Here is a 16796-nt window from a genome sequence, read left to right as displayed (position 1 = left end):
CTTCCATTACAGTGTTAAATATTTTGAGAGCTAATTATCCCTTATCACCAGTTTTTTCTTCTTAAGAAAAAGAACTGACTCATTGGAAAAGACCCCGATGCTGGGAAAGATTGAAGGTGGGAGAAGGGGATGACAGAGGATGAGATGGCTGGATGGCATAACTGACTTGATAGACATGAGTTTGAGTAGGCTGCGGGAGTTGGTGATGGACAGGGAGGCTTGGCTTGCTAAAATCCATGGGGTTGCAAAGAGTCAGACACGATTGAGAGACTGAACTGAACTGAATCTAACACATCCCAGTTTTCTTTACATATACTGTACCTTTCTAAATCTCTTTTCATTAGTCTTTTTTTATTATTATTATTTGAAGGCACCACATTCTATTAGTCATCTAAGTTTAAAGCCTTGCAATTATTTTAATTTCTGTTCTCAGCATGGACATATATTATTCTCCAAACTATATTAATTATGTCCCCACATGCCTCTCATGCTCCCATCCTGTAGTACCGGGCTTGAGATTTCATGTAAATCCACTCTGTTCTCACTAGCTGTTCTCATCAAGTTTATTTTTTCTTGGCAGGTTACTATGCAGAAGCATCCTCTTTCCTGAATACTCTTCATTAATAGCTGACACGAGTGGTGCCCACGACTATTATCAGGTATACATGGCTGAATTATGGCCCTGCAGGGAGAGATTATGAGAACCGTACTACTCCGGAATCACAGGGGGATTTCTCCACTTGGTGACGTTAGCCAAACCTGAATTTGACTATGCAAGGGTGCATTATATTTGTGGGAGCAGAGGTTGAAAAGACTACAGGGATAACATTCCCAAATGACTTCCCATGATGAGATACAAAAATGACATCCAAAGAGAAAAACAAATACTGTATAGTAACACATATGTGGGATCTAGAAAAAAGGTGCTGATGAACCTATTTGCAAGGAAGGAATGGAAAGGCAGGTGTAGAGAATAAACTTGTGGACACAGCAGGGGAAGGAGAGGGTGGGATGAACTGAGAAGGCAGCATCGACATACATGCACTACCATGTATAAGGCAGATAGCCAGTGGGAAGCTGCTGTATAACACAGGGGGCCCAGCCTGGGGCTCTGTGATGACCTAGTAGGGTGGGATGGCAGGAGGTTGGGTGGGAGTGAGGCTAAGGAGGGAGGGGGTATATATATATACAGCCATGACTGATTTGGGTGGTTATAGCCTGACTCTGATGCTGGGAGGGATTGAGGGCAGGAGGAGAAGGGGACGACAGAGGATGAGATGGCTGGATGGCATCGCTGACTCGATGGACGTGAGTTTAGATGAACTCCGGGAGTTGGTGATGGACAGGGAGGCTTGGCATGCTGCAGTTCATGGAGTCTCAAAGAGTCGGACACGACTGAGTGACTGAACTGAACTGAACTAAGCCATGCCTGATTTGGGTGGTTACATGCCAGAAACCAACACAACACTATAAAGCAATTATCCTCCAACTGAAAAATAGATCTAAACATAGCTTAAGGAAAAGAAATTGAATTCACATGGAAACATGGGATATATTAAAGTGTAAAGAAAATATTGTGTCTGTGTGCTCAGTCACTCAGTTGTGTCCGACTGCAACCTCACAGACTAGCCCACCAGGCTCCTCTGTTCATGGAATTTTCCAGGCAAGGAGACTGCCGTGGGTTGCCATTTCCTTCTGCAGGGGATCTTCCCGACTCAGGGATCGAATCCGTGTCTCTTGTGTCTCCTGCATTGGCAAGAGAATGCTTTACCACTGCACCACCTGGGAAGCCCTAAATAGAGTATTTTTAAAAGTTTAAATGTAGTTTTAAAACTACAAAAAGAAAAAGGAGAAAAGACATCCTTGTTCAACACTTGAAAACCTTTTATTGATTTCTGAAGGATGTACAACCTGGGGTGTGACAAAAGGAGCAGCGCACCCTGGGTCCCTCTGTTGGGCCAGAGGACCAGTGGGACTGGTTCACCCTGACATGATGCACCGCGGCCAAGTGGATAGAAGAGTGAACAAACCCGCAGAGAGAATTTAGTGCTATCTGATAAAGTGTGGCTTTGTGGGCACTTTTCTCTCCAAACAGCAGGATTACAGAAAATAACAGGCTGCGGCGTGTTTCTTTCCTAGAGGTGCCAAAAATAGTTCCTTTGTCATCAGTCTTCCTGGAGCTAAAAAGCGAGTCCCCATAGAAATGAGAAGCAATGCAAAGCCTGTCTGGATTCTCCTGGCAGGAACATAGTTTAGGGCAAACGAACCGTCTCTGCCGCTGATCTACGCTACAGGCAAGATGGGCCAAGGGTGAATTCAGAATAACCCCTTCCTTAGCAAAGACAAAAAGGCAAGAACAAAGGAAAAGAAGAACTTGAAAGGAATAAGGCAACACTGGCTCTCCCCACTGCCCTTTCCTTCCATCCTAAACATAGTGTTTCATTCCCCTGCAGGTCTGGTTTGCTTCCCACTTGCCCACAAGTCTGAGATAGAATCAGAACAATTTAAACAATGTCCCCCCACAGCGGATCAATGGAATTAGCGAATTTTAAATGTTAATGCATTCCATTTCTGGCAATGGAAAGTCATTCCAGTTCTTCAATTATTTTATCCTCCGCTTAGATGAACCAAAAGATGGAAAACCTGTCTAACATAGAATGGATCTTCTATAGAGGCTTAAAAATGAAAATAAGATATAAAAAGAAAAATTTGCTCATGAAGAAAAATCAATTTCTTCGATGGCTTTTGGTGCCAGCATTTTTTTTTTCCAGCAAACGTACAAGATTGTTGTCTCTGAGAAGAAGAAGGGAGTGGCCAGATGACTCCAGCAGGAAGAAAATCTCTAGACTTTTATTCTGATTGCATTTCTTATTTCATACATTCCTCTGCCTTTTCTTGCATTGCCTTTAGAAAGCCTAATAATTAAGGATTACAGAGTCAAGGTCTTGAAAATGTGTTGGCTTCTTTCTTTTCAAGAACCAAGACAGGTGGGAACTCCACCATCTGGGAGCTGCCCAGCTGCACCCCCTGTTTGCTGGAGGAAAACTAGGAGCTGGTGTCAGAAATAACTCAACACCATCCCAGCCTCATCCTTTTCATCCAAAGCCCAGATCATATTCAAGAAAAAGGGAATCAGATCCCAACTCCTGATGGAAAGATGATCAAAGAACTGGCCGACATGTTTGAAAGCAGCACAGCAGAGGTGAAGAGCTGCTTGAAAGTGAGAACATTTGAAAATGGAACAGCATCCCAACACACAACTTTCATCACACACCTCGTGGTATTTTGTTTCAGCCAAAGTTGGTTTCCTGGAATTTCTTCAGGGTTAGGGTCATGACCACTTAAGATTTGGTAGAATAATTATTTTCTGCCCATTTTCAAACATTCCAATTCCAATATATCTTAGTCTAAAGAACTGACCACAGCTGCTGTTCTGGAAGCCAGAACATGAGTGGACAGATGGTAGCGGGGATTCTAAGTGATGCCAGCATCCCGCCTCCTCTCTGAGCCCTAAGAAAATCAGCCCCTCCCTGGGTCAGCTAGAAGCCAGCTCTATGGAGGATCTGGAAACTCTCGACAACCATTTAAAATTTATAACGAACTTTCCAAATCTGGATGCTTTACAAGAAATGTGGTGGAGGTACTGCATGTGTTTCAAATAAAGAAATTCAAATTAAAGATACCTATCCCAACCGTAAATGCTCTGCTGTGCTGTGCTGGGCTCTGTCGTGTCCCACTCTTCATCACTCCACGGACTGGGGGCTCCTCTGCCCATGGAATTTTTCAGGCAAGAATACTGGAGTGGATTGCCATTAAACACTTTCAAACTATAGTTCAGACCCTAGTACACAGACTTTTTCCGAGATTTCATAACCAAACATACGCAACTTATTTCTACTCCTGGAAGTCTCTAGCTTTACATGGATATGTACATGTGTCCTTGTGCCATTGTTTTAAGGAACGGGGTTTCCCCAGAGGCTGGTCTTTATCTAATTTGGAATTAGGAACACAAATGGATGTTTAAGAATGGTGATGCTGACTCATATGAGTCGTGGTTTACAGGGAGCTGTCTGTAGTTTTAACTGTATCAACTATGCCCTCAGGGTTAAAAACAGCAAAATCAAATTCCTTTCAAGGCACCATGTAGACATATTCACTCACTGAAAGGATATTTATCAAACGCCATTGAATCCCAAACCAGGAGTGCAGTCTAAGAGTTGTTGTTATTGCTGTTGTTGTTGTTGTTTAGCCACTAAGTTATATCTGACTCTTTTGTGACCCCACAGATTGTAGCCCGCCAGGGTCCTCTGTCTGTGGGATTTCCCCAAGAGTACTGGAATGGGTTGCCATCTTCTCCTCCAGCAGATCTTCCTGACCCAGGGATTGAGACTTCGTGTCTCCTGCACTGCAGGCGGATTCTTCACAACTGAGCCACCTGGGAAGCCTAGCAGCGGAAATCAGCAAATTGATCCTTATAATACTGGATCCTGATGGTTGATGGACGAGGCATGTCTGTGAATCAAGGAAGATTTCACAAAGGGCATCATGTCTAAGCTTAAAATGTAGATCACCAGATTGGAAAGGTACAGCTTACTCAAGGACTGTCAGAGGACTGCTGCTTTATCAACAAAGTTTATGTGGTGATCTAAGTCACTTGTGATCATTTCAGCAATTCAGCAAGTTAACCATCATTTAAGGGTGGGTTCATGGCCCCTTGGGCTTCCCTGATAGCTCAGTTGGTAAAGAATCTGCCTGCAATGCAGGAGACCCCAGTTCGATTCTTGGGTTGGGAAGATCCCCTGGAGAAAGGATAGGCTACCCACTCCAGTATTCTGGCCTGGAGAATTCCATGGACTGTATAGTCCATGGGGTCACAAAGAGTCAGACACGACCAAGTGACTTTCACTTCACTTCATGGCCCCTCAAACAATCATAAAAGAGCAAAGATCAGTGATCATAGGTCATCATAGCAAATATGATAAAGATGAAAATGTGTGAAGTATATCTGGAATTACAAAATACCAGGCTTCGCTGTTAGCTCAGTTGGTAAAGAATCTGCCTGCAATGCAGGAGACCCTGGTTTGATTCCTGGGTAGGGAAGATCCACTGGAGAAGGGAACAGCTACCACTCCAGTATTCTGGCCTGGAGAATTCCATGGACTGTAGAGTCCATGTGGTCACAGAGAGTCAGACACGACTGAACGACTCTCACAAATGCAACAGAGACACAAAGGCAACAGATGTTCTTGGGAAAATGGTGCCGATTACTTGCTGGATGCAGAGTTGTCACCAACCCTCAATTTGTGGAAAAAAAAAAAAAAGGCAATATCTGCAAAGCACAGTCAAAGGAACACTGCCTGTGTTCTTCTTTATGCAGAAAATGCATGGATTCTTTTTTAAAATATTATTGATGCAGAGTTGATTTACAATATTGCACTAATTTCTGCTGTACAGCAAAGTGACTCAGTTATAAATACATATATATATATTCATATCCTTGTGCATTATGGTTTTTCACAAAATATTGAATACAGTTCCCCATGCTATAAAGTAAGACCTTGTTGTTTATTTATTCTATATATAATAGTTAGAAAATGCATGGATTCAGAAAGGAAAGAGCCATGTAGGACTCCTAAGTTTCTTTGCCAACTAATCTTAACCTTTAAAAAATATTTGCTTTAAATTCAATGCATGACTCAAAGTTTTTACCTTCTATCTCATCAGGCCATTTTTCTGCACCTGCCCCTGGGTTTTTTTTTTAATTTTATTGTTCTTTTACTTCCCAAGTAAGACTGACAGAATTCGCAGGTATCTGCTCAAGATGCCTTTTGATTGCAACTACCATCTTTGAGTCACTTGAGTGAAACACAGATGAATAGATGAATAAGCAGCCCTAGGATTGAGTGACATTTAATAAAAAATACTATTTGTTTAACCTTATTGTGATGTTTTCTGAATCATAAAAATACTGAGCATTCTGGTGGCTGCCAGGCGCTATTATCTGCTACTTGATTTTAAGTGACAGCTGTGGGATTTAGATGGATATTGATGTTTTCTTTTTCTTTTTTATACAACACAAAGTAAAAGGGCTCAGATTGTTGACATCACTGAGTATTCTAGGAATGAAATATTAAATGATTTTAGGAGAAATGTGACTTTTATGTTGGGAAGCATGACACATTATAAACCTGTCTGTCACTGTAATCAGTCCCCTGACGTGAAAGTAATAGGGCTGCACACACACTGTCGCTTTCCATCTCAAGCATAATGCTCTAGGTGAAAACAGAAGGCAGAAGGTTTGTCAGGGGAAAGACAGTGCATTCTGGAAAGATGTTCGCTGTAATATTTGAATTTGCTTTGCAAGGCTGTGCACCCCCTTGGCTAATCTAGAGGGTATTTTGGCAAGGCTGTCACCTGAAGTGTATGACTAATCCGGATTCTGCCTCAATAGACAGGGGACTATTAACCTGCTCAATAAATATTCATTTCGTGGGTAAGCAGCTCCCTGGATCACCATTCTCTTCTGCTTTCTCATGTTCTCAATATACTACGCCATCCAAAAGCTCCATTTCAGCTTACGTTTTCATTTTATTTTCCCCTCTCTGATTTCCCAGGACCTCCTCCTTCCTCAGGAAGGGGGGGGCTTGTTTATGAGCAAGAAGGTATTTCCACCTGAGCAAAACTTGGGCATGATTGCTGCTGCTGCTGCTGCTAAGTCGCTTCAGTCGTGTCCGACTCTGTGTGACCCCATAGACGGCAGCCCACTAGGCTCCCCCGTCCCTGGGATTCTCCAGGCAAGAACACTGGAGTGGGTTGCCATTTCCTTCTCCAACACATGAAAGTGAAATTGAAAGTGAAGTCGCTAGTGTTCCCTAAACCCAGCATCTTGACTGTCTGACATCGTCCAGGCCACTGGGATGTGCACCTCTGCTGTATATTCCCTTGCTTACCTGCCTCCTCTAGACAGAGAGGGGTTTTTTTCTTCCTTTAATCGCAGTATAATTTTCATGTTAATTTCATGTGAACAGCAAAATGATTCAGTTATACAAATATTTCTTTTTCAGATTCTTTTCCATTTTAGTTTACTACAAGATATTGAATATAGTTCCCTGTGCTCTGCAGTAGGTCCTTGCAGGTTATCTCTTTTATACATAGTAGTATGTATCTGTCCATTCCAAACATCTAATTTATCCCTCCTCTCTCTTCCTTTTTGGTTACCCTAAGTTTGGTTTCCATGTCTGTGAGTTTATTTCTGATTTGTATATAAGCTCATTTAAACCATTTTTTTTTCGATTCCACAGGTAAGTGATATCATATATTTGTCTTTCTCTATCTGACTTACTTGACTTAGTGTCAGGAAGCATTTAACAGGAGGCTTCCTATGTGCTGTTTTGGATCTGTCAAGAATTCTCTGTTCCTTATTAATTCCTGAATATAAGGAATTAAGAGGAGAGGCAAGCCTCTCCCGAGGGCTGAGGAATCCAGGCATTTCCTTCATTAGTTTTTCTATCTGGTGATAATGTGATAAGTACCCTCTTCCTTTTTATGAACCATATGGTAATATCTCTGCTGAAAATAGCTATCTTGTAAGGCAGTATAAACACCTGCACAACGTTGAGTTAAACACCTCTGCTCCATCAGAGCTTTGGTCACCGTGTCTTACTTTCTTTGTCTCTTTGTCTCTCTCTCCCACTCTCTCTTTTTCAGGCTGATCCCTTGGAGCGCAGAGCCTCTCTGAGTTCACTTTCCTGCCCGGGCTTCTAAGACCCTCTCGAGAAGGCGCTCTGTGCCTTCACCCCATCAAGAGGGCGCCTGAGGCCTCTGTGAACAGAGCAAGCCCCATGCCAGGGGCTTTATTGGCTTTCTGCGTAAACCAAGGAATATCAGCCTCTTTCCCTCTCCTTTACTTTCTCATTGGTCAACTCCGGACCACTGGGTTCCAGTCCTTTAGGACCCCAGCAATAGTCTGACAATCTCTGGGTCCATCCGTGCTGATGCACATGGTATTACTTCCTTCTTTTATGGCTGAGTAGTATATGCCATTGTGTGTATGTACCACACCTTCTTTATCCGTTCCTCTGTTGATGGGCTCTTTGGTTGATTCCACGTCTTTGCTGTGGTAAATAGTTTTGCAATGAACATTAGGGTGCATGTATCTTTTCAAGTTGGCAGTTTTGGTTGTTCGTTTTGATATATACTCAGGGGTGGATGGAAAAGGCAATGGCACCCCACTCTTGCCTGGAAAATCCCATGGATGGAGGAGCCTGGTAGGCTGCAGTCCATGGGGTCTCTAAAAGAAGGAAATGGCAACCCACTCCAGTGATCTTGCCTGGAGAATCCTAGGGATGGGGGAGCCTGGCGGGCTGCCGTCTATGGGGTCGCACAGAGTTGAACATGACTGAAGCGACTTAGCAGCAGCAGCAGCCACAGCAGGAGTAGAATCACCAGGTCATATGAAAGTTCTATTTTTAGTTTTCAGAGAAACTCCATACTGCTCTCCATAGTCAGCCAGCTTTCACTACCTTATACAGCCAGAATCTATCCTCCAAACTTTCATCCTACAGTCTTCTGTTTCCATAATGATGCAAATTAGGAAACAAAGCAGTCTATGGGGCTTGACAGACTGAGGATCTCTCAAGTCAGTAAAGCATGAAGCTCTCAGCTCAGTTTTTGTGACATAAGGGACGCTGACTATCCTCCATGTATCGGAGGTTGCTGGGGGAGAAAAACACCTATTGCTCTCATCAGTTTTTATTTACTAATTTTCTCTTAGGAACTATGTAAAAACGTGGAGTTAAAATTTAAAGTGAAGGGTTCTTCATTAATAAAAATTAAATAAAGAAAATGAAAAAGAAATTGCAGCTACATAGTGGAGAAATAAACTCACATCTTGCTTAAACATTCATATATGTTTTCAAACAGATTCGATAGATTTTGCTCCTGAATTTTGTAAAGTGTTAAGATTGTATCTCACTCAATACAAGTTCATAGATTGATAAGATGTCCCATTTTTACATTGTTTTGCCTGTAATATAAAAACATTTCAGTGCAACACAGCCTATTGCTAAATGGCACCAAATAATCATTTCGTGAAGTCAATGTTATTTAATCTAATGACTAGATAAATTTAATAAAATAATCTTGAAAAGCAATCTCAGCAATATCACTACCACCACCTGAAATTCTGTACAGCCATGATGGTAGCCCGAGGACACGACGGCATTGTGAAATCACATGCAGTTCCCCTTGGCCACTGATCTGCTTCACAAGCAGTAATTAAAAGATGAGGAAATTCCATCTGTCGTCACTGGTCTGGCATGTCCTGGGTCCCACCCTGAGGTTTTAGGCTCTGCACAATACTGAGTCATACACAGGATCCAGGACTGGAACCTCCTCTATGAATTTTAAGGTATTAAAAAGATTTACCTATGAGTTAATTGCAAGGAGCTATTTTAAATTTAGATGGAATCTCAGAGCCATTAGCAACATCATCTTTTTGCCCACTATATTCAGTGACTGCTAGAACAGCACAAGAAATATCCAGAGAGGAGGCAAGGGGCAGAGTCATACAGATGATCTATGCCAAAGCTTTGGAATCACAGTAATAGCTTTTCAGTCTTACCAAACTTGCTCTGGAAAGAGTATGAAACCAAAAATATAAGCAACTGGGCAAAGCTGTTGAAGGCGAGTAAGATCAGATCCGTATTTTTGGAAGATGGTGACCGGATTTTTTTTTTTTTTTCCCTTCGGCACTCAGTGGTCTGGACTTTTTTCCCTAATCACCTTCCTCACAGCCCTTAAACTTGGCCACCTTGCCTGTCTTCCAAACAGGTACATTAATATCATCTGGTCCCTTCCTTCTGGCTCATATTTTTGTCCTGGAAATTACCTTTCTTCAGATCTTAATATTCCATGAACTCACCACTCTTCCCTGAGATTAGAGTTCAGTCAAACACAAATGCATGATTAGAAAGCAACTTTCCATTTAGATCTCTCCTCCTTGGGCAGAAAATACCTAAGATTTCAGGGGCATCAGGCTGTTGATCAAAAGCACACATTTTCTTTTGTATAAATTCAGTTCGTTTAGTTCAGTTCTTTTGTTCTTAAAATCATATTCCCTAGAAATTGTAAACAAAGATACTAAATCCACTTCTCTCCATTGGCACATACATTTTAACCTAAGTGGCTAGCACCAGACCCTTTTAGCGGCTCTGTTTATAAGTTGTTGGAAGAAGGACAAAGACTAGCTTCTTTATATTTTATTTATTTTTCAAATTATGAAAGTATGATAACACATTTACAGGAGACTTGGAAAATACAGAACAAGGTTACAAATAGTTCCACTCAATTCTACTACAATTATTTTTTAAGTAGATAAATTAAGATTTTTAGTTGAAGTTTCTATATCAAACTCTCAAAAATTATTAGAATGAATATACAGAAAAGGAGAAGGATATAGTAGACCTGAAAAGCACTATGAACCAATTCAACATAATCGAGATTTATATAATTTTCAAACACAGTAGGATACAAATTCTATTCAAGTTCCCATAGACTATAAACTCAAAAACACTAGAACATATCCAGGGACATAAAACAAGATGAAAAAATTTCGTGGCGACCAGGAAAGACTATTTTAATAAACAATTTCAGCAACACAAAAATTCAGGAAATAATATAGTTTACAAATACAAAACTATATTCATCTATTCTGCTAATCAACACTCAGTTTATTTCCACTTTTTTCACTATTTTAACACTTCTGCATCACTTTATTGACTGATAAAAATTCTTCCGTGAATTGCTCTTCTTATTCTTCACTTTTTCCCCCCTTTCCCGTTCTTTTTCTAAGAACTGTGTTAGAGAACTTCAAGTAGTTTGACTGCTAGTTTTATTTAGAGATTACATGCACTGTCAATCTATTGATTCTTCCCATTTGTGGCTTGTTATTTGGGGACTTTTAATCAAATATTTAATATATTGCTGTTGTTGTTCAGTTGCTCGGTCGTGTCCGACTCTTTGTGACCCTGTGGACTGTAGCCTGTCAGGCTCCTCTATCCATATGGGACTTCCCAGGCAAGAATACTGGAGTGGGTTGCCATTTCCTTCTCCAGGGGATCTTCCTGACCCAGGGATTGAACCCGAATCTCTTCCATCTCCTGCATTGGCAGATGGGTTCTTTACCATCTGAGCCACAAGGGAAGCCCATTTAATATACTAATTTTTGTTTATTGATAAATTGACTGCATTCATTTTTTTTTCCTTTACAGTTGGTTTAAGTAATTGTTTTTTCCCTTCTGGACATAAAGAGACTTGCATATTTTTCTTCTACATTTTTAAAGTTTTGCTTTTTTACATGCAGTGCCACATAAAGTAAGATTTATTTCCTAATGCTGTTTACTTTTTGCACATGGATATCTGATTTCCAGTAACATGTCTTGAATGAGAAGATCTTTTTTAATCCACAAGAATATTTAACAAATTCTCTCACAGAATCTGATGTTAACTGAATTAAGTTAATTTGATTAAATTAATTGGCTCAGTGTTTATGGGAAGGCCTTACAACACTTCAGTAGGCCCCAAGAGCACAAGGCAGGTACTCTGAGGTGTAACCCTGGGACTAACTACACTCCCAGCCTCCCTGTAGACCTGCAAATTCTCAAAGGCTTGTGTCCCTAAGTCAGTAACACTCAGAATAAGGTTTTTCTTAGCGTACATAAAAGTTATGGAGAAAAACACCACTTTGTTGCCATGACTGGCATTTCAGGCAGAGGCTAGAACATTGGCAGAGTCCACCTTGTTTAACATTCGTCCACGAGTCAGATGGTAGTAGGATTTCACTAAATATTTATTAAGGGAAAGAGTCAGTTTAGCTGATCTAATTTCTGACTGTTGACTCCTGGCAGTCTAAACAATTATATTAGTCAAGCTTTCCTAGTTACCCAATAGGGAACAAAAAAAAAATAAAAAATATTTCAAGTAAAACCTGAAGGAAACATGTCTTCAAGAGGGTAGAATATCCAAGACAGACATTTCTAAGGCACAAAATTCATACAAGAGTAGTGAACATCACACCAGAGCTCGCAGACAATAGAGTGTGTTAAGATTTTGACATTCTCAAGCAACTTGAGGCTTTTTGCAACAAATATAATAGAACGTGAGTTTGTAATGAACTGGTGCCTGGGTCTCTGTGACCCAGACGTGCTGAAAAAAAGAAAAGGGAAATACATCTTCTTTTTCCTTCATGTAACCTGAGGCCACTACAGTATTGAACTCCTTTGGTTGAGTGCTTAGCCTGGTATATTTTGTAAGGAATTTTATCTGTTGGCCACCCAGACACAGATTAGATGAGAAAGGAAACAAAATGTAATTGAGTATTTCAGAGCAATCTGTATTTTTGAAAACTGTATGTGTGTGAATGAATATGATATATACAATATGATATAAATAGGATATATAAAATGTAATTTGATATGTTATTGTATGTATTATGTACATAAGCTTCCCTGGTGACTTAGACGGTAAAGAATCTGCTTGCAATGAAGGAGACCCAGGTTCGATCCCTGGGTCAGGAAGATTCCCTGGAGAAGGAAATGGCAACCCACTCCAGTATTCTTGCCTGGAGAATTCCATGGACAGAGGAGCCTGGTGGTATACAGTCCACGGGGTTGCAAAGAGTTGGACACAACTGAGCAACTAACACTTTCATTTCACTTTCTTTCACTTCATTATGTACATACTATAATTTTGCATATGTGCACATATACACACACACAAGTATACAGGCAACTAATACAATATTATCAGAATATTTATTCTTTGACGATGGAAATTTCAGTGGTCATTTTTGGTTTTGTTTCTATTTTTGTACCTTAGATATTTTTCAAATTTTGTTTGGAGAACTTGTATTACCTTCACCAAGATAAAAAGTTATTTGTTTCAAGGCTGGGAAGAGAACAGACAAGAAATCTTCACCTAAAAACTCTGTGTGGTAAGCAGTCTGAAGTCAAAGTTCCTGGCCTCAGAGCAGCAGAGCTGGCAAAACAGAATTGTGGACACCTCTGCCCCCTACTGTTCACCTTCAGTAAGTACCTGGTGATCCTTCATCCGCTCTTAGTAGGAATCTCCAAGGAGATTGTTTACAAAATCACAAAATCCTGTGGTCCTTCCTCTCCTCAGAGATCCCCAGCCTGGTGACCTTCAGACTGCACTGAGAAATGTGTTCTCAGATAAAGAATACCGTGACCACAGATAGAGAAACCAGGAAAAATATGGATGTCACATGTAGGGACACACAGAGAACCTAAGCTTCTTTCGGTTTTTTAAAAACATACTAGTATATAGTACAATGTGCATTGGAAGATTATACATTAATATAGAATATATTTTAAAATATATTAGTCTATATAGTGAGTGTACACTATTAATATTAACAATGTTACATTGTATGTGTTAAAACACTATATGTATTAATAATATTAATGTTACATGTGTACTTTTATATTGCATATGTACTTTACTACACTTGTATATATCTTATTTTTCCTAGTACTATGCTTTTTAAATGCATGTCTATGTTTGTGTATATATTTATATACATGTAGTTTTCTATATGAAGAGTACACAGTATGTATATATATATGTGTGTATGTGGTGGCTCAGACTGTAAAGAATCCACCTGCCAATACAGGAGCTGCAGGAGATGGGGGGGTTCAACCCCTAGGTTGGGAAAATCCCCTGGAGAAGGGAATGGCTACCCGCTTCACTGTTCTTGCCTGGAGAGCCCCATGGACAGAGGAGCCTGGTGGGCTACAGTCCATTCGGTCACAAAGAGCTGGACATGCAGAATAGACACAGCACTCACACACACACATACTTTTACAAATGATTTTGCATTTGTCAGTGTTTTATTTTAATGAAGAGCGCAAAGTGTGACTAACATCTGCATTTTAATTCTACAGCTGGTAAAAGCATTTCTTCCTTTGGAAGTTATTCGAAGTCCCAATTTGCTTCAGAAGTTGGCACATCTGAGTTTCTTTTGGCTGTTATTATTTACGAAATTCAGCATTTTCCCAGAGCCAGCTTTGATATAATAAAGCCCTCAGATCTCCAGTCTCACAACCAATTTATTTACAGTCAGTAAAAGACACTGAGGCCCAATGCCTTTCTTAGACATGCTTTCAATAGCACCCATAGAATTCAGTTACATGTGCTGGTCTGAAGGAAAAATGTGGGCAATGTGATAAACACAGCCTTGCCTTGGCCATAACCAAATTAAAATATCTGCCTCAACAGTGGTAGTTAGGGAACCAAATAGACTGAAAAGAAAACAAGGGAAAAAATTTAATTTGAAAGCAAACAGGCTTACACAGTATTTCCTGATGGCAGATTCTGAACCATGAGGCATGAAAATCAAGCATTAATAACCTCAACGGTTGTTGTGTTATTTTATGAGATTTCATCATCAACTATTAAAACTTAGTCTAGACTTTTTTATACCATATCATATTCTTAAATCTGCTTTAAAAACCTGGGATAATTGCTTTAAAATGAATCCATATATGTGTAGAACATACGATTCAAAAATACATAGGATGAAATTTTGTGACACTTATAAATAAGAACTTGTCATTTCCAAGCTTAAGCATTTTTGTTTTTCATTTAACACTTGCCTGGTATTTAACCTGTCCATCCCTCTAAGAGTGTGTAGAGTGAAACTATACAAACATGCGATTCCAACCCTATGCTATTCTGGAAAAGGCAGAACTATGTAGAGAATATAAAGTATCAGGGATTGCTAGAGAGGGGGGAAGGGGGGACAAGGAAGAAGACAGAGTATATTTAGGGAAGTAAAACTACTCTTTTTAACACTGTAATGGTGGATACATGTCATTATATTTTTATCCAAACCCACAGAACGTACAACACCAAGAGTGACCCATGTCAGCTATAGGCTCCGGGTGATGATGACGCGTCCATGTAGGTTCATTAGCTGTAACACAGGGACCATCTGGTAGGGATACTGATGGGGAGGCTTTGGGGAGTACAGAGGGAATATGGGAAATCTCTATACCTTCCTCTCAATTTTTCTGCAAATCTAAAACTGCTATGAAAAAAAAAATCTTTAAGGAAAAGTTAACCTAAAAGCAGTATTAAAAAAAAAAAAACAGATAAAATCATGTGACTTCATTTATAATGCCTTCTATTTAAGAATGGCACCAATAAACATGATTTATACTACAAGTATATCAGCCACCCCACACACCATCCCAACCAGCTCTTCCCTCACACTGATGACTTGTATCTTTGTTTCCTGGATTGTCATATTCCCTCTAAAGGCAAATCCCCAGACCAGCCCAGGGAAGTCACATGTGACTCTCCAAAGAGCCTCATAATCAGGAGAAAGCACAAATTCTTGACCACATTTTGTTCTCACTTTAGTGGTTGTTTCTTCAGTTCAAACCAAAACAAGGCAAGAGTGGCAGGGTGAAGTAACCGTGGAGAGTAAACACTTACTTGGCATTTCCCCCAGAGGCTGTTTGCAGATAGCAGCTGGTGAGTCATGAGAACAGGTCTCCAGGGATGCTCCACCTCTGACTCAGGGTGGAGTGGGTTTCGGGCCCTTCGCATAGCTCGGCTCCCTGAGTAACTGATCCAATCACAGCTGATCCAATCACAGCAAACAAACACTGCTTTCATTCAGTCTCCGCTCAGAGATTCCAACAACACAGCCAAGTAAGCTAGGTGGCACAGAAAAATGACAGATAACAGAAATTATTGCGAGTCCTCGGCAGATAGAGCTGCAGGCTGAAACAGATTTGCCTGTCACTATCCTGTGTGTCACCGCAGGGCAGGGTGTCACTGTGCCGGGCCAGGTTTCACCGGGTGTTTTCAGTTTCCTTGTTGATATCTGAATGCCTCTGCGAAGGAATTTGTGTGAGAAATAGACCTATTTTTATTCACAATGACTTCACCATCTGCCCTAGTATTTTGTGTACACAGATTCATGTCCTGCATGTTAACATATTTCAATCTGTGAACCCTCCAGACTCAAAATGTCTTTTTAAAGAGTAACAGGATGCTATGAACACTCTGTTTCATGGTGTAGAACTGATAACTACTAAAGGTTCTTCAAGCCATTCAAAAAAGAATGGCTTTAAAGATAAAGCTGCAGGAATATCTCATTCACAATGATGAAACTATACAGAGGCTTGTTTAGTTTTGTTTTGTTTTTAAAGTCTGTAGGAAAAATGTTCTCACCAAATGTTTAAATTAGTGGAGACTTTTCTGTGGGTGAGTTCTCCTTTCCACGTGTTTTGGAAATAATTTAAGAATGGGAATCAGAAAACTGGTGCTGCCTCCATGATTTATTTATTCTTGAATACGCCCTTTAACTGCTCTGTTCTTTTGAGTTCCTTACATGTAAGAGGAGAACAAAAGAGCCTGAATCCACATGAAAAGGTTGCCAAAAGTTTGAAATGAAGTGATATGAAACATATATTAACAAATGCCCAAATATGTCAAATCCTGTTATGATTAAGGCTTAGAGTTTTGTGGTGAGATTTCATGACTAACACATAAATAAATGGGTGTTAAAGATACAGTGACTTCATTTAAATCAGTATCTTTTAAATGATTATATAATAAATGTCACTGTGAGTTTTGTAACAAAATTAAGGTTGCTTGCAATATAGGAAATGAGTATATGTAGTGTTTCTGTATATTAAAAAAAATTCTATGTCCAGATATGTTCATTTCCAGCCATAAACACTGTTTGTATTGTTGCTCTTGTTCAG

At 40.1% G+C, this 16796-nt stretch overlaps 1 long non-coding RNA gene across 2 annotated transcripts in view; it reads right to left on the bottom strand.

Annotated features, from left to right (window-relative positions):
* LOC105611101 (uncharacterized) overlaps positions 1-15865 on the bottom strand; it is an 86909-nt gene extending 71044 nt beyond the window's left edge. For both annotated transcript variants that reach the window (XR_006055619.2, XR_009595935.1), the window contains exon 1: positions 15517-15865. This is a non-coding gene — a long non-coding RNA (uncharacterized LOC105611101). The remainder of the gene's footprint in view (positions 1-15516) is intronic.
* Positions 15866-16796: the final 931 nt, after the last annotated feature.

Source organism: Ovis aries, chromosome 13 (genome assembly GCF_016772045.2).
Source record: "Ovis aries strain OAR_USU_Benz2616 breed Rambouillet chromosome 13, ARS-UI_Ramb_v3.0, whole genome shotgun sequence".
Classification (NCBI taxonomy): Eukaryota; Metazoa; Chordata; class Mammalia; order Artiodactyla; family Bovidae; genus Ovis; species Ovis aries.
The sequence above is the reverse complement of the archived record's forward strand: the minus strand, read 5'-3'. Positions and strand labels throughout refer to the sequence as shown.